Raw genomic sequence first — 19,183 nt, forward strand, 5'->3', positions numbered from 1 at the left:
TGTACAGGCGCATAGTAGGAAGTTTGATTTATATGACTATTACCAGGCCAGATTTGAGCTATGCTGTTGGATTGGTAAGTCACAGACTCTAAGGAAACCACATTTGGATGCGGCTAGATGCATACTCAGGTATGTGAAGTCCACATTGCAGTATGGACTATTTTATGAGGCTAAGGTTCAGATACAGTTGCATGGATACACTGATGCTGATTGGGCTGGTAGTATTTCTGATAGACGATCCACTAGTGGATATGTGTTCTCTTTTGGGAGTGCTGCAATCACTTGGAGTAGTAAGAAACAGCCTACAGTTGCCTTGTCGAGCACAGAGGCTGAGTACAGGGGTGCAACAATGGCTGCATGGGAGGTAGCTTGGTTGCATAAGCTACTTTATGATATGCATCAATCTACAGATGGGCCAGTTGTCATTTATTGTGATAACATGAGCAGTATACACTTGGCAAATAACCCAATCTATCATGCTAGAACAAAGCACATTGAGGTGCATTATCACTATGTGTGGGAGAAGGTTTTACTAGGACTTATTGATCTAGTTTATGTTAGCATAGAGGATTAGGTAGGTGACATATTCACGAAGGCATTGGGCGCAAAGAAGCTGCGCAAGTTCAGAGACCTGCTTGGTGTGCAGGAATTGGGATTGAGCTCGAGGGTGAGTGTTGAGATATCAAGCTCCACTCGTGATATGCCAGGGTGACCATTGTGCATTTATGTCACCGACTTGTTAGCTGTAGATGTGGTTGGTACACCGCCCATGAATAATAGCTGAATGACAGCTATCCTTATGTACTCTAGTTAGTGGCTCAGTTAGTATGCCACCTTAGTTAGCTGAGTTTGGTTTGAGACCCACATATAGGGTTCTTCTATTTCTTTGTACTAGAGTTCTTTTGGCTTTCACAATTAAGAAGAGGAAAACTGTTTTCAGCCTCCACCTTTGTGTGTATTCCCCCATTGTGTATGTGAGAAAGCTGCAAGTGAGACTCCTTCCTTCTCTCCCACTATCTTCACACACAGTGCCTCAAGTAGACGCACAGCCAATAGTGTAGGCCAGCTCCAGCCTCCATCATGACAAGTAGCCTTGCCTCTCCAAATGATTGGACTTAATGGCCCACACTAGTCCAAAAGGCTATCTCGGCACTCAGCACCCTCGTTTTCGTAGACCATCTACTAGAGGGCTAGTCCATCAATGTCCTCTGTAGGTTACACCATTGTGAACAACTCTAGTAGCAGCTCCTGTCATTGCTCCATGCTGCAAGCCACCATCCACTCTACAGCACCCATCGCTTCTCATCAGCATAGACAAAGCCTCAACGATCAGTCCGACCTGGCTCACCTATGCGCGCCTAGCAGCATCTCGAAACTGCCTCCTCCAAGCGGATAGCTCCAACGCTACTTTAGCCAAGCCTTCACCAGCAAGACAAACGGTTCCCAAGAAGGCAACCAAGCTCCGACTGACTCTCTGGCTTCATCTACACCCTCCACCGATGGGCAGTCTTCAATGCATAGACGAAGAGCAACCAGCAAATGAAGCAAGATCGCATGCACAGCTAGCACCAATGAGGTTGAGAATGCAAAGCACCACGTTGCCATGGTCTTAGTTGCCCTGCCGCCATCATCACTACATCATAGCTTTCTCTCTTTCATCTCTAAGGTCCTAAACCATAGGACACGTGGCAGCAGATAGCAAAGACATGTGTCATATTGGATTTAACTAGGGTTAGTCAAGTAAACCCACAAAGGTAAATTATCTTGGAACTTGATTGACTTGAGGTACATGTCATGAGCACTCTCTTCATCATGTCTCCACATAGGTTCGATCCACGTTAGAGTGCTCCATTGATCCTGTGGCACTTAGTTTTGTCACAACCGTAAGAGCAGTCATTGCTATGGCTACATCAAAGGGATAGTCTTTACATCAGATGGATGTAAATAATGCCTTCTTGCATGGTGATTTGCAAGAAGAGGTCTATATGGAGTAGCCACCAGGTTATGTTCATGCTGTTCATCCTGAGTTTGTTTGCAGGTTGAAGAAAGCCTTGTATGGCTTGAAGCAAGCACCCAAAGCATGGTCTAACAAGAAGGGATAGTATCTTGTCACTATTGGCTTTCAAATTTCAAAACCTGGAACCTCTTCTAAACCCTGGAACCTCTCTCTAAACCTTGGAACCTCCTTCTAGACTCTGGAACCTCTTCTAACCCTTAAACTCCTCCTAAACCCTGCAACCTCCAATGAAGACGAAAGCCTTCATTACCTCAACCATGATGATACATGTTCCTTTTACACATGCATGCACTATGTTTGCTTACCACACTTAAGCCTACATCTCTCACCGAAACACAACTCGAGGTCCTAAGCTACACGTATACTACAAATGACAATCCCAATATATTTGTAGGTGACAAAAAGGCTCGGAACCCTGCATACTAAGAATACTCTACTCTTCCTACTACGAAAGCTGTGGGAAAGAGCCAACAGTAGTCTAATACCAGTTTATGCAAACCAAGTACGTCCCAACACATATCGAGCACCAATCAAGTGCTATGGTTGTGGAGAAAATCACCGGATCACAGAGTGCCCTCATCGTGGTAACCCCGCTACTTTCCAACCACTCTACAGAGATTGTAGCATAGGACATGCCTGTATGGATTGTCCCATGAAAAATAAAGTCCCATAACAAATAGAGGTTAAGCTTGACGTCCCAATCGGCATCATTGGGGTGGACCATCAAAGCCTGGGTCTACTGGTAAGTGTAATATCACAACCTGTGAATGTAATTACATGCCAACAGAAAGAGGCCACCAAGGACCCTAACATTCCAATCCAACCAAAGTGACTTCTTAAAAGGAAAGCACAAGTGACTCCACTTCTGCCACACAATGAGCAGCCAAGCTCATCCATTAGCTCTCGAGCCTGAAATAAAAGAAGCTCCATACCCAAATGTAGAAGTGGAGAAGGCTAGTTTTCAAGCACTTCAACAATGGGTACAAAAGGAACAAGCTCAATTTGAGGTTGAGAAACAAGCTCAAGATCCAATCCATGACTTGGCCCCACAAAGTATTGATATTGTACTCGAGCCTCTATTCCAACAACAGACTTCACAACATAATGTACCACCACGTCAACTTGAAGGAGCCGCACTCTCTAGCATCCTGAATTGCCCTATGTCAATTCCCATCAGAATCCTCCTACAAAATTGTCCCAATCTCTAGGAGAGTTTCAAAGGATGGATTGAACTCGAAAATCCCCCTCCACCTATGAATGACATCGAAGATATCCCTGTGCGGATGGGTGAGAGAGATGACATATGCAACATTACTATGCCTTTGATCCACAAGGCATATAATGAAGTCCAAGCCATAGTGGATGGTGGAGCAGGTGTAAATGTCCTATCAAAGGAGCTCTATGATGAATGGGGTCTCCCACCAATGCAAAAGGCTAATTTCAACATATGCCTTGCCGATGATTCACGGGCTAAACCTTGGGAATAGTAAATGGCATGTCCACAAAGGTCATAGAGGTGTGATTTTCCCTTCAATTCACAATCTTGGATCTCCCCAAAAAATCCTATCAAATCTTACTGGGACGTCCTTGGTTACGGGAAGCATCAGTCCTCCATGACTGGGGAACTGATAGACTGACAATCTAGAATCGTGACACCACAATTTCAGCCACTAGCTTGGTGACTACAAATCGTAAATGAATTGCAAGCTATAGAATCGTACTATATTATTGGAAAATGTCCATCAAATTATAAAGTCAAAATTAGGGAAATATTTTCAAATTATAAATTCCAACTGATTGAAGCAATCACATAAGAAAATAGAGCCTTCGAATCCAACTAAATGCAACATTTTCAAAGTATAAAGTGTAGTTGAGTGAAGCAGTCATATCCAAGGACGGATAAATGGTGAATTATTACGTTAATACTGAAGTTATATAGAAAAGCCAAATGTATAGTCATCCCCTAAAGTTATATACCCAGGTAGTATACAACCAAGTTTTACTCTTCTATATTTCGAAAAGAGACCACCATCGTATCTAAGGATGGATAAATACAAAGACAATTTACTACTTTTTTTTTCGAAGAAGATAATTTACTACTTAACTCAAGGTCTATTGAATAGCCGACTGTATTAGAGGGGTGGTCAACCCCTAAAAAAGTCCCAAGTAATATATATCCAAGATTCCAAGAGATCTTTATATTTACGCAAGGATTCTAGGACAAGGGCTCGACACTTTGCACAGTGGGAGCATTCAGCAACATACTTCAAAAATTGTGGGTTCTTATAGTATTGAAGGCCTTCCCACAGTTCCTCCTACAATATGACAATCTTGTGAATGAAACTCTTGGGAACTCTATGTTCCTCCTCCAAGTGATCAATCTCATCTGCGACAATATTGGGTTGCCGAGGGAGCCCTTGCAAAATGTCTTCATCAACCTCGGGACAAGCGGCAAAAAATATTTCATTGCTACTATGGATTTCCATTTTTGTTCCTCTGCTATTCAATCACTCGAGACCTGTCAGGTTTTTAAACTAGTTTGCTCTCCTGCTATCCAAGCTGTAATTGTTCATATATTTTAATCTATCAAATCAAGCCATCTTGACATGCTCAACGATGTAATCCAGTGAGATCTTTGCCATCTTTTAAGACCCATGTACTGATAGATTCCCCACACATTACATTGATGAATATGATAGGTTAGTTGTATGATAGTTAAGGCTAGAGGAGGTAGGCACTGGCAAGGAAATGCATTTTTGTTGGTTTAGGATTAACTTCAACCCCCACAAAATATAACCTTTAGTAAATCCCCAAATAATCACCGTGCTTGTTTTAGTAAATCCCAATCAATAAATTTCAAAATAGGAAAAATGTAAATCCCAAATAGTATACTAATCCCAAACAACCACCACACTTATTTTAGTGACAATGACTATGCATGAGGGACCATCTAATTCATAGGTTCAGATTAGCATTCAGTCGAAATTAAACTGTAATAACAATGATTGTGCACGAGGGACCATCTATATAGAATTTATAGGCTCAGATTAGCATTGAGCTAGAATCAGAATGTAAAAAAATGACTTTGCATGAGGGATTATCTAGTTCACAAGCTTAGATTAGCATTCAATCAGATCATTAGGCTACTGTAATAACAATAGTTCTCATTCTTATGACTGAGAACTATTGTTTTATAGTCTGATGAACCGACTCAATTCTAATTTGATGTCCTATTTTGATCTTGCTTTTCTCTAGTTGACTGTAATAACAACGACCTTTCATGAGGGACCATCTAGTTCATAGGCTTAGATTAGCATTGAGTCGGAATTAGACTATAATAATAATGACTTTTCATGAGGGACCATCTAATTTGCGGGGACGAGCATTTTCCGAGCAAAATCTTTCGAGCGTCCAAGCGAAGGAAAAAAAAAGCTTCCAACTATGCAAAAATATGACAAAAATGGATCAAAAGAAAACATAGTTTCACTTAGAAATATGAAAAGTATTATAGGAATGACTATTTTATACACGAATATTTATGTGAATCTTTGGGAATGGTGAGAACATAATGGGATGGCTTTTGAGAAAACCCACATGTAGAGTAGACTTCTCTATGAAAATTCCCTTATGATCCTTCTTACAACCTTTTACTTAATAGGGGTGACATTGAAAAACCTCTCAACCTATCTTCATGAAAGGGTTTCTCCAAAGAAACCTCATTGAAGCAAGCCATCAGGGTAGTTTTGCCAGTGAAACCCCTTTGAACAAGGTCTTTTAAGGTAGTTTCGCTGGCGAAACTACCTTGGACAACACTTTTAAAAGTGACATAACTTTCACATACAATGTCCAAATATAGTCATTCAGCCACTCAAATTGATTGGAAAACCCCATTTGAGTACATCTATGGGGTTATATTTTGGAAAACCTTGCGTATATAGTATTAAATATTACATGTATTTTATGAGAGTGATATATAAGCCCAAGTTAATACTTATTTACAGTAATTTAAACTTCTGTAGAAACATGTCCATAAATATCTTGTTATTAATATTATAAAGACACTGAAAGATATTGCCATATGATATAAATATGTTTAATAAGTAATTATTTATGTATAATATTATTATATTGAGAGTGATTATGAGGGACATTTCTTAAATGAATTATTTTTTAATACTTTTTTAAGGTAATAACAAGGGTACAAAAGGATGTCTATGAATAAGAAGATTTATGTTATGTAAAGATGAATGAGTGATTAGTCTATATAATTTTATGATAAAGGGATTTAGTTCTAATGAAAATAAAAGTGTAAAAACCATGTTTCCTAAAGAAATACTATTTTTAAAATCTCTTGAAAAACACGCTCGTATAAACCTGCTCATAGGTTTTTGCTCATAAAATTGATGCATCCCTAATTTGCATGCTCAGATTAGCATTAAGATGGAGATAGATTGTAAGAACATATTAGATTGTTAGAATTTTTTGATGATCGAGAAATTCTCCCATGGCAACCATCTAATCACACGTCATGGCTAGACGATGATGTACATGACCGCCTACTCTAGGCTAGACTACCAGCAAGCTGGGTGCATGTGCCACCACTCCTCCTCCCTCATCCCATTGAATTATTATGATATTGGCTCCAATGACCGAGAAATTCTTCCATAGCAACCATCTAATCGTACGTCAGGACGATGATGTATATGACCACATATGCTAGGTTGGGCTACCAGCAAGCTGGGTGCATGTGCCACTGCTCCTCCCTCCTCATCCTATTGAATTGTTATGATCTTGGCTCCAATGATGACCGATAAATTCTCCCATGGCAACCACCTAATTGCACATCATGGCTAGACGATGATGTATATGACCGCCTATGATAGGCTAGGCTACCAGCAAAATCTAGTGGGTGGATTGTGTGCTCTTAGCAGCGATGGGCACCTAGAGTCACACAAACTGACATAAGGAATGAAGGAGAAAAGAGTGGGAGGGTGGAAAGTCTAGCTATATAAAGGCCTTAAGGGTAGAGAAACAATTCATTGCACCTAGGAAAATCCCTCTCCTACCCCCTTCTATGTTCTCCAAGCCCCCTTCCACCCCTATGATGAATCTTTTGCTACAACCTCGATGCCCCTTCATAATGCTACCCAAGTCATGGGATCCATTTGTCTCTCCATCCTACAACACTCCACCATCCATAGCCATGACCAAGGGAGTTGCAGGATGGGAGCCAAGGGAAACAGGTCTTAAGGGGGAGATTGCAGAATGGATTTTAGGACCGTCACATTTGATCCCGTTCTCAGCTACAAATGTTCGTCGTCATTTTTCTGTCAGGCACTGGGAGAGAACTCAACTTGGTGATGAGCCTCTCGTAATTGAGCACAACCTTTAGCACTAGGGAAGGAGAACTCAATTTGGTGATGAGCTCTAACACACTACATGTGTTAGTGTGCTGGAGCTCACCACCAGATTGAGTTCCCTGTCCACTATCAAATGTTGTGCTTGATTGAGCTCACCGCCAAGTTGAGTTCTCTCTCCCAGTGCCTTGAAAGAAGTTGCTATGAAGAAGGCTATGTTCAATTACGAGGTGCTTGTATTTCCCCATGTTGAGATATTGAGCTTCACTCATGATATGCCAGGGTGACCATTGTGCATTTATTTTTTTGATTCGAGGTCATTTCGGGTAAAAGGGAAGAAGAAGGGAAGAAGAAGGGCATGATGTTTACATTGGATGCAGACATGCCTGAATTGAGTGCAGCAATGTTTGCACATGGGACCGATGTGGTTGTAGATATTGATATCTGGCATCAACGCATTGGTCATGTTAATGTACAACGACTTAAATTAATGCAGGCCCAAAATATTGTTGCAAGATTGCCTAAGTTCAAGATTGCAGAAATGCATAAGGTATGTGAAGCTTGTCAATTTGAAAAACAGGCAAGGAAACCATTTCCTAGACATGTTCAAGAGATTAAGAGGCCATTGGAATTAATCCACTCTAATGTGTGGACTACTAAAGCTGCATCTATTGGAGGCTGTCATTATTTTTTCACTTTTATTGATGATTACAGCAGAAAAGTTTGGGTGTATTTTATGAAAAAGAAAAGTGAAGTGTTTGGGCATTTCAAAGCTTTTAAAGCTATGGTTGAAAAAGAAACAGGCCTACAAATAAAATGCCTAAGGTCAGATGGAGGGGGAGAGTACCTCTCAATTGAGTTTGCAAGTTTCCTACAGGAGAATGGCATAAAGTAGCAATATTCATGACGTCATACCCGACAGCAAAATGGACTTGTAGGAAGGAAAAACAGGCATATTGGAGAGGTATCTCATGCCATGCTCAACAAAAAAGACATGCCAGATTATTATTGGGCTGAAGCAGCTGCTACAGCAATCTACATAATGAATAGGACTCCCATTGCAGCAATACATGGCATGACGCTAGAGGAGAGGTATACTAGTAGGAAACCAGATATTTTTCATTTGAAAGTTTTTGGTTGCATTGCCTATGTTCATGTGCCAGATGAGTTGAGATCCAAGTTGGATCCAAAAGCTAAGAAGTGCATCTTTATTGGTTATTCTTTGTGGGTATAGATGCTATAACCCTTCTACTTGTAAGTTTACAGTGAGTAGAGATGTTGTTCTTGATGAGATGAGTAGCTGGTATAAACCAGTAGATGTGATTGATGATGTAGATGCACAAAATGATAATGCTGCACAGAATTCACAACAGCAGTCACAAAATATTAGTGGACTTGTAGTGTCCTCTAGCAGTGGTTCACATACTTCGCCATGGATAGGCAGAATGAGATCAAGAGGATCTCCTTAAAGCAATGTAGATAGTGGTATGCAAGAATCACAAAAAAGAAGAGAGAAAGTAGATCAGCCCATGGTTGGATGTGAATGCAGGTCACTCTTATGTGGATGGTGAATCCAATGGCTTAGAACAAAGCCTTGATGATGCGTTGGGTATTCCTTCTGTCGTTACACCTGGAGTAAGGAATGAGAGCACTTGGTAGTGAGCCTATTTTGCACAGGTCTACCAGAGCTAGGTATCCTGTGGATAGGCTGAAATATGATGGATTTACAGCCATTCACTATGCCTATATGGTGAAAGTGGTACATGAACCAGAACCCACTTCTTTTGAGCAAGCCATGGGAAAAGAAAAATGGGAGAAAGCCATGGATGAAGAAATGGATGCCTTGGAGCAAATGCTACATGGGAATTGGTGCCTTTGCCTAAAGACAAGAATGCAATTGGATGCAAGTGGGTTTATAAGGTGAAGCACAATGTAGATGGTTTTGTGAACAGATATAAGGCAAGATTAGTTATCAAGGGGTATGCACAGACATATGGCATTGATTATGAAGAAACATTCAGTCTGGTTGCAAGGATGGCAACCGTAAGAGTAGTCATTGCTATGGCTGCATTAAAGGGATGGTCTTTACATCAGATGGATGTAAAGAATGCTTTCTTGCATGGTGATTTGCAAGAAGAGGTCTGTATGGAGCAGCCACCAGGTTATGTTCATGCTGTTCATCCTGAGTTTGTTTGCAGGTTGAAAAAATCTGGGTAAGTCAAAACATCGAGCGACTGCATTCGAGCGAGCCCAAAGTTCGAGCGATGCTTATGAGGAACTTTGTCTAAACCTATAGGAGCAATAAATTTTTACTAAAAATGGTTGAATCTACATGACACTATTACAGATTGTTTTTAATTATCTTTTGTATGATTCTTGGCAACTTACAAAGGTTAAACTTACTATTGGATAACTCATAAATCCATGCAAGTCAGCAATCATTAAATAAATACCAAAGGGAAAATTCTTGGCAACATACAAAGAGAAAACCTATTATTTGATAAATAATAAATACATAGAAGTTAGCAATCATTCAATAGATACAAAAGGGGAAATGCTACAATGTCTACACCTCGAGGTGATCACTCAGAATTATGTAAGGTAGTATGTGAGTTGAAGGGGTTTCTTTACTTTATGGAGTTACATACGTGGCAACAATAGTCCTACCGATGATATAAAAGCTCCTCCTAGCAAAATCCCTCACAAACAGCTATTTGTAGCTCATCGATTTTTATGCTACCGACATGATTTGATCCATTTTGTACACAAAATGATCACATGAATAAAATGTTTAAACTATGGAACTAATAAATTATTGATCACCTTATGACCATGATGATGCTAACTAAATATGGATCACCTTCATATGTCCTTGACCATGTATACACCTCTAGGATGGAGGAAACCAAGGACCTAAACTCTAAATGAGAAAAATCCATGGTCATAATTAAATATAGAGTTTGATAAGGTTCGGCTCTCATGAAACAAAGATAAGTATAAACTTTCTAAATATCTAGAATTTTGATACTTTAACATGATAAATGTATTCATTCATATCATTCCAATCGTTTTGACTACAAACATGACCATATTTGGAGTCCGATTGACTAAGTTATGGCCCAAATAAAATTGGCAAGAGGAGCCTCCCAAGAGGCCACGATATCGCGGCCTCTAGGGAGAATCCTACTCCCATTATTTTTTTGCCTTGAAAATGGAAATTGCACAAGAAAAACACATACTTTGACCCCTTTCTTCCACCCCTCCGTCGTTGACCCTTGAAAAAAACATTTTTAGAAATTGTTGTTTGTCTATAAGAAAATTGATTACTCACACAATATCATGGGTAGGACAACAACCGTAAAAGTAAGCAATGCATGCTACTTTTTGAACATAAAACATCACACTAGAATGTCAAAATTTATGAAATTCCTCGCTCAAACCATCACCTTGCTCGAACGCAGTCGCTCGAATTCTGGTAATCCTCAAGAAATCCTTGTATGGCTTGAAGCAAGCACCCAAAGCATGGTCTGACAAGATAGGACAGTATCTTGTCACTATTGGCTTTCAGATTTCCAAGGCAGATTTCTCACTTTATGTCAGAAAAATAGAGAAAGGCATTATGCTGCTTGTCATTTATGTTGATGATTTGATAATGATTCACAGGTGATAGTGATGAAGATATCCTGAGAGTGCTCTCAACAGAAGCAAGAACGGAAGAAGGAGAGAGAGAGACAGAGAGCCACACAAGTTTTGGTGGGTGCAGAACCACCCTAATCTTCTTTTTCATTCATTTATATATGTGTTTGAGTATTGTACATAACCGGGGTAAAGGCACAGTGACCTTTAACCCCCACAACCTCCCACTTAAAGGACAATGTGCCTTTAAGGGAGAACAACCAGTGAGCATACTATCCAATGCCCATCAATACACGACAATACTCAAACCGCTGACTAGGTAGACTCTTTGTCAGCATATCTGCAGGGTTATCATCTGTATGAACCTTGACAAGCTCTATGCGCTTGTCCTCAAGTACCTCTCTGATGAAATGGTACCTGACCTCAATGTGTTTGGTGTTTGCATGAAAGACCGGATTCCGTGCTAGCTGAATAGCACTCATGGAATCACTATGCAATGTCGGTACACCTGCATGAATCCCCAAATCTCCCACTAGCCGATCAAGCCATATAGCCTCCTTGCAACCCTCTGTGGCTGCAACATACTCAGCCTCTGTGGTAGACAAAGCAACACACTTCTGTGCGCGAGACAACCACGACATTGCACCACTTGCAAAGGTGAACACATAACCAGAAGTGGATCTCCTACTATCCACATGCCCTGCATAGTCTGAATCTGTGTACCCAAGTACATGCATGTCTCCTTTACCAAAGCAGATGCACATCTCCTTGGTACCCTTCATGTACCTCATGATGCACTTAACTGCCTCCCAATGCCTCTTTCCTGGATTAGCAATATACCGGCTAACAACTCCCACTGCAAATGCAATGTCTGGTCTAGTAGCTATCATAGCATACATAAGACTCCCAACTGCTGATGCATAAGGAACCTTGGCCATCATGGCCCTCTCCTCATCTGATTTGGGACTATCTGTATGACTCAGTTTCACATATGGAGGCAATGGAGTACTCACTGCCTTCCCCCCCTCCATATTGAAACGCTGCAATACTTTTGTAACATACTCTTTTTGTGAAAGCCAAAGGAGTTTCCTACTCCGATCACGCGTGATGCACATACCAAGAATATGACCTACAAGTCCCAAATCCTTCATATCAAAGGCCTCATGCAACTTGGCCTTTAATGCATCTAGCTCATAAGTATTCTTGCTAGCCAATAGCATATCATCCACATATAGTGCCCAGATTATCAGGCTATTATCCTTAGCTCTTTTAGTGTAGAGGCAGTGATCAATTTCACTCCTTCTAAAACCCTGGGACCGAATGAAAGCATCAAACTTCTGATACCATTCTCTAGGTGCTTGCTTAAGACCATAGAGACTCTTTTTCAGCTTGCAAACTAAATGCTCTTTGCCCTTTTCTTCAAAGCCTTCCGGCTGAACCATGTAAATTTCCTCATGCAAATCCCCATGCAAGAAGGCTGTCTTGACATCCATCTGCATAAGCTCCATATCCTCTATTGCCACTAGTCCAAGCATGCATCTAAGTGTGGTCATCTTCAACACCGGAGAGAATATCTCATCAAAGTCCACACCCTTCTCTTGCTTGAACCCTTTAGCAACCAAACGGGCCTTGTACCTAGGCACATCATCACCTATGACCTTCATTTTGTAGACCCATTTACATGGCAATGCTTTCTTTCCATGTGGCAAAGAAACCAAGTCCCAAGTCTTATTCTTCATAAGTGAAGTCATCTTTGATTGCATAGCATACTCCCACTTGCGTTTATCCTCACGCATCATAGCCTCTCTGTAGCAAGAAGGCTCCCCGCAATCAGTAAGCATCACATAGTCTATCCCTGGAACAAACCTATCAGGTGGTCTAGACACTCTAGATGATCTTCTCAAGGGCATTTCAGCTTGCTGTCCCATTTGCATATCAGCCAAATTTGGCTCATCATTTCCACCAATAGATGATCCATCATCTACCCTTGATTGTATACCTGTGGGAGTACTTGGTGGTACCATTTCTTGCACATTTGGTGCATGGACAGCTTGCTGTCTATCAACATATGCAGGTGGATTCACATCCTGGAAAGTGATTCTCCTCATTTCCACATCCCTCATGGGTGCCTTATGCATCTTCTTCTCATTGAAGACCACATCATGGCTGCGTATGATCTTCTTTGCTTCTGGATCCCAGAGACGATAGCCCATCTCTCCACTTTCACCATAACCTAGAAAGATGCATTTCCTAGACTTAGGATCTAGCTTCTTTCGAAGCTCTTTTGGCACATGTGCATATGCCTCACACCCAAATATACGCAAATGAGAGTAAGAGGGCTTCTTGCCACTCCATGCCTCTTCAGGAATACCACCATTCAAACTCTTACTAGGTGATCTATTGATCACATGCACTGCAGTCTTCATTGCCTCAGCCCAAAAACCACCAGAAAGACTTGCATTGGAAAGCATGCATTGCAACCTTTCTTGAATGGTACGGTTCATCTTTTCTGCAACTGGATTTTGCTCTGGAGTACGAGGGGATGTGAGCTCCCTTTTAATCCCACGTGTATCATAGAAATGCTGAAAGTCATGAGAGAGATACTCTCCGCCATTGTCAGTCCGTAGGCATTTAAGCGTTCTACCTGACTGATTCTCAACCAAGGCCAGCCATTTTTGAAATACCTGGAACACATCACTCTTCCGAGCTATAGCATAAGCCCACACTTTCCTAGTTGCATCATCAATGAATGTCACATAGTATTCAGCCCCGCCTAATGACTGTGTAGGCATGGGACCACATACGTCTGAATGCACCAAATCAAGCATTTTAAACTCTTTCTTTCCCCTTCTTTTATGGGCTGATTTAGTCTGCTTCCCATAGAGACACTGCTCACAAAATTCAAAATCAGAGAAACTCAAATGCGATACATAACCCAAACGGCATAAGAGTTTCATTCCATTCTGGCTCATGTGCCCCAACCTACAATGCCACAAAGAAGTGCTTGGCTGCTCGGTTATTGCAACAACATGATCAAATACCCCTGATACATGTAAGAAATACAAAGTCCCACACTTGGCACCCCTGGCCAAAAGCATAGAGCCCTTTTGAATTTTCCAACTCTGAAAGCCAAAAGTGGTGTGAAAACCAGCATCATCTAGTTGACCCACTGAAATAAGACTCTTGGTCAACTTAGGCACATGTCTCACATGTTTCAAAATAAATGCAGACCCATGTGCAAAAGAAAACTTTATGTCACCTGCTCCCACTATGTTACATGCATAGTCATTTCCAAGATGCACACAACCTGTCTTTCCACTGTCATAAGTGGAGAACCATTCCCTATGGGGAGTAACATGGAATGAAGCACAAGAATCCAAAATCCAATCTTGGGAATATGCATCATCTGAAGTGGTAAGCAACTCTGCAGATAAAGTAGGCATGAAGAGAACATCATTGTCATTATCATGTGTGACTGCATTGATCTCCTCGATCTTCACTTTTCCTTTGTCCTCCCTTGGACTCTCTTCCTTTTGATTTGCACCCCAATTTGCATTCTTTTTCTTATCCTTTTGCTCTCTTTTTAGCTTGTAGCAATCCTTTTTCATATGGCCCTTCTTGCCACAATGGTAACACTCAATGTTCCCTGCCCTGGATTTGCTACGAGACTTCCCTCTTTCTTGGGACTTCCCCCTGAACTATGATTTGCCCCTTTGCACATTTAAGGCTGCATCCTGCTTGTTGCCATCCATAGACTTCCGTCTAATCTCCTCGGCCAACAAGCTACCCACAACATCATCAAATTTCAGTACTCCACCAGGTGCAGAGTTACTGACAGCTGTACGGAAGGTATCCCATGAGGATGGCAATGAACATAAGAGAAATATTGCCTTAGTCTCCGCATCAAAATTCATTTTCTGAGCCTGAAGCTGGTTGAAAATAATATTGAATTCATTCAAGTGAGAAGCAATGGAGACCCCTTCCTTCATCTGCAGCTCAAACAACCTCTTCATGAGGTAAACTTTATTAGAGGCAGTTTCCTTCTCATAAGTGGCACACAGTTTCTTCCACAAATCTTCCGTAGTCTGCTCATTTACTACTGTGAAATAAATTGACTCTGCAAGATGAAGTCTAATAGTAGACTTTGCTAATGCATCCAACTCATTCCAATCATCCTCAGACATATCCGCAGGCTTAGCTTCAATACCTGCCAAGGGTTTAATCTGCTTCTTTTGAATAAGCACATCCCTTATTTGTTCTTTCCACAAAGAAAAGTTTGTCCCATCAAACTTTTTAATGCTGAAAAACTCCTTTTCAGACATGGAAGAGGATGCCATGATGCAAATAAAGCAAAATCCCAAATGCTAGTGCCTGCAAGAGAGAATCACACCAAATACCAGGTGCACCCAAATGTGTATGCCACAATAGAGTGAAATGTCACCAAAACTCAAAGCTCAAAGCATCAAAAGATGCATCTGACTCATGTGCATATACTATGCATCCATATGAGCAAATCTGGCCCAAAAGAAAATGCCAATAAGTGCCAAATGACTCAAGCATAAACACCGTCCACTGGCATATGCATCAATAATATCTCATCCAAGAGAGCATAGCACTATCAGTGCATCACCAGCAATGTGTCAAAGTTGTCCCTCAGCATAAAATAGCATCCATGTGCAAAGCGTCCATAAAAAATAGCATCCCACAAGGCAATTTGGGCCTATCAGCGCATCCAACAAGGACCGCAATGCATCCAAATGGCCTATAAATCATCCACTGCAACCCAATGCATACCACGAATGAGCGCACACTGCAACCAGAGTGATCTGCATAAGGTATGCTCAAGAAATCATAGTCCCACGGTAATGAGCGCTACTGAAAATAGAACCTGAGATGCTTCAAAACATGGGCACCATTGCATAATCGGACTCAGCAAGAAAATCTGCAAATATCTCTCTTCTGCCAGAACTCCAAAATCCCAACCGATGAGTGAGAAATGGGAGTCAACACTTATCCACTGCCATGTAGCATAAATCTAAGGTTTCAAAACCTTAGAATGAAAAATGCATAACAGAGAGACGAAATCGAATACACAGAGATCTATAACTCTGAAAATCCTTCACCGAATCGCGCAAGAACTGACAGGTAGGGGTTTTTGGGCGTCTGGAACGCAATGGGACAGACGGTTTTGGAAACCGTGGTCTCAATCACTGGGTCCAACACACGGACTGAAAAACGTTTTTGGAAATAGAGCTATTTGTAAACTCCACCGGAGTGCGAATGATGAGCAACATAGAAGTTCTAGGACCTCTTGAGTCCACCAGAACTGACAGATCTGCAAATGGTTGCTCCAAACTTGAGTTCCAACACCCGGGCAAAAAACGCAAGAACTGACACAGTGAGTCAGAAATCCACTGAAATGATCCCAGATTCAAGAATGAAGGTGTTTCCAAGCTCCTGAAGTAATGTGGACACCAAAAGCAAGCAATAGTTGCTTCTACAAGTCAATATGGAGTCTCTGTCATCGAACGGAACAGGGAAAAGCTCAAAAAACGACTTTTTCTTTGAAAGCTCTTAACAGGCTCTCAAAACCACTTCACAAAGCCAAAGTGACTTTTCCAAAGGTTCCTCCAAGGTCTCTGCACATTCGGATGCAAGTAAAGTCACCCACAAAGCTTCCCACAGAGCTTCTCCTTCCTCCCACAGAGCTGCTGAGCTTCTAAGCATTCATGCACGCTCAGCTAGATCACTCGGGCTCTGATACCAGTTGAGAGTGCTCTCAACGGAAGCAAGAACGGAAGAAGGAGAGAGAGAGACAGAGAGCCACACAAGTTTTGGTGGGTGCAGAACCACCCTAATCTTCTTTTTCATTCATTTATATATGTGTTTGAGTATTGTACATAACTGGGGTAAGGCACAGTGACCTTTAACCCCCACATATCCTTCATGTGAAAACGCTATTGAGGCAGAAGTTTGAGATGAAGGATTTGGGAGAGCTGCGTTACTTCTTGGGCATTGAGGTGATAGATCCAAGGAGTGCTGCAGTCACTTGGAGCAGCAAGAAATAGCCTACAGTTGCCTTGTCGAGCACAGAGGTTGAGTACAGGGTTGCAGCAATGGCTGCATGTGAGGCAGCTTTGTTGCATAAGCTACTTTATGATATGCATCAGTCTATAGATGGGCCAGTTGTCATTTATTGTAACAACATGAGCAGTATACACTTGGCAAATAACCCAGTCTATCATGCTACAACAAAGCACATTGAGGTGCATTATCACTAAGTGTGGGAGAAGGTTCTAGTAGGTTTTATTGATCTAGTTTATGTTAGCACAGAGGATCAGGTAGCTGACATATTCACGAAGGCATTGGGTGCAGAGAAGCTGCACAAGTTCAAAGACGTGCTTGGTGTGCAAGAATTGGGATTGGGCTCGAGGGGGAGTGTTGAGATATCGAGCTCCACTCGTGATATGCCAAGGTGACCGTTGTGCATTTATGTCACCGACTTGTTAGCTGTAGATGTGGTTGGTACACCGCCCATGAATAATAGTTGGATGACAACTATCTTTATGTACTCTAGTTAGTGGCTCAGTTAGTATGCCAACTTAGTTAGCTGAGTTTGGATTGAGACCCACATATAGGGTTAACGTATTCTTTTGGTACTAAGAGAGAGTTCTTTTGGCTTTCACAACTAAGAAGAGGAAAACTATTTTTAGCCTCCACCTTTGTGTATATTCCCCCATTGTGTATGTGAGAAAGCTGCAAGTGAGACTCCTTCCTTCTCTCCCACTCTCTTCACACCCCCTTCATACGAGGAGTTTTGGGTCAAAATTATAAGAAAGTCCTAACTATGATAGCACTACGAGGTGCTCATATTTTTCGCTACATATGAGGCACTAGGTCAAAAGTGTAAGAAAGTGTTAACAAGGGCATAAAGTGACACCAGATCCTACCACAATGGTGGTGTTGACATGTGCTAAAAGTGTTTGAAGAAGTGTCACAAAGACAAAGTGCTAACATCTTTGGATGTATTCTCTTTTGTTAAATGTTTGCTTCAGATGTAATTTATTTTGTTTCAATTTCAATGTAATACTATTATCGCAAGAATTATCGGATGTAATTTCTTTTGTTTTAATCTCAATGTAGTACCATTATCGCCAAAACTTTTGTGGTTGTTACTTGAGTGGTGAAATTGGCTCTAAAGAAGCACAAATGGCATATTTCTACCCTTGTTTACATTTTACTACAACCATAGGAATCATTGCACAAGAAACTATTGAAAATTTTATTGTTACTGTAGTGAAAATGGTTCACACAAATGCCCTCATTTAGGATTTACTGCAACCAGTGCAGCTGGTGCAATTCCTGCATAAGCAATTGTTGCAGAGGGAATAAAATAGCTCTAAAATAGGACTACATTTTCCTTATCTTGGAACTAAAATAGCTCCAAGAACTAGCAAAAATTATTGCACGGGGACTATTTGGACGAAAATAGCTTCAAAATAGGAGTATATTTTACTTGGCCTAGAGTTATAATAACTCCAATAACCAGTGCAGTGGTTGCAATGAAACTATCATAAATTGCAAATGTCTACATTTTCCTTAGCTTGGAACTAAAATAACAAAAAAAATGAAATTCATTTGCATTCATAATTAATCCAAGACACTTGTAAAATTTAGTATAAATCATTTTTGAGATTGAGAGAGATAACATTCCAATATGGATGTGACTACAATGTCCATTTTTCATATTGAGAGAGATTTCCTGCTCGAGCACTGGATTTGAAACCATCAACCTCGAGAAACACCCATTTCAAATCTGTGATTTCCAGCCGTGATGGAGTGGACCTCTGCCATCATTTACATTCTTGCATGCATTTACTCGACCTCTGCCATTCGGTACCTTCTTGCTACGATAAGTGGTCTTTGGAAACGGTCGGTCTCCAAGCGCTTCCTAGCACCACTTCTCCTGCCACTTCTAAATGCGAAAGTATGCAGCACTGGAAGAGGAGATAGAGAGTCTGCCATTTTGGGTTGAAAAAGCTTTTCACTGAATCTATCCCCCTTATTAAGAAACCTCTTAATTTCACTCTTACCCTATTCCACCGGCGGAATTGGGGATTGTATAGTTTTTGGAATGCACTTGATAGGAATCGTATAGTCTTTTTAATGAAAG

This window comes from Dipteris shenzhenensis, chromosome 19 (genome assembly GCF_047967505.1).
Source record: "Dipteris shenzhenensis isolate YYH24624 ecotype China chromosome 19, Dip_SZ_1.0, whole genome shotgun sequence".
NCBI classification, from domain to species: Eukaryota; Viridiplantae; Streptophyta; class Polypodiopsida; order Gleicheniales; family Dipteridaceae; genus Dipteris; species Dipteris shenzhenensis.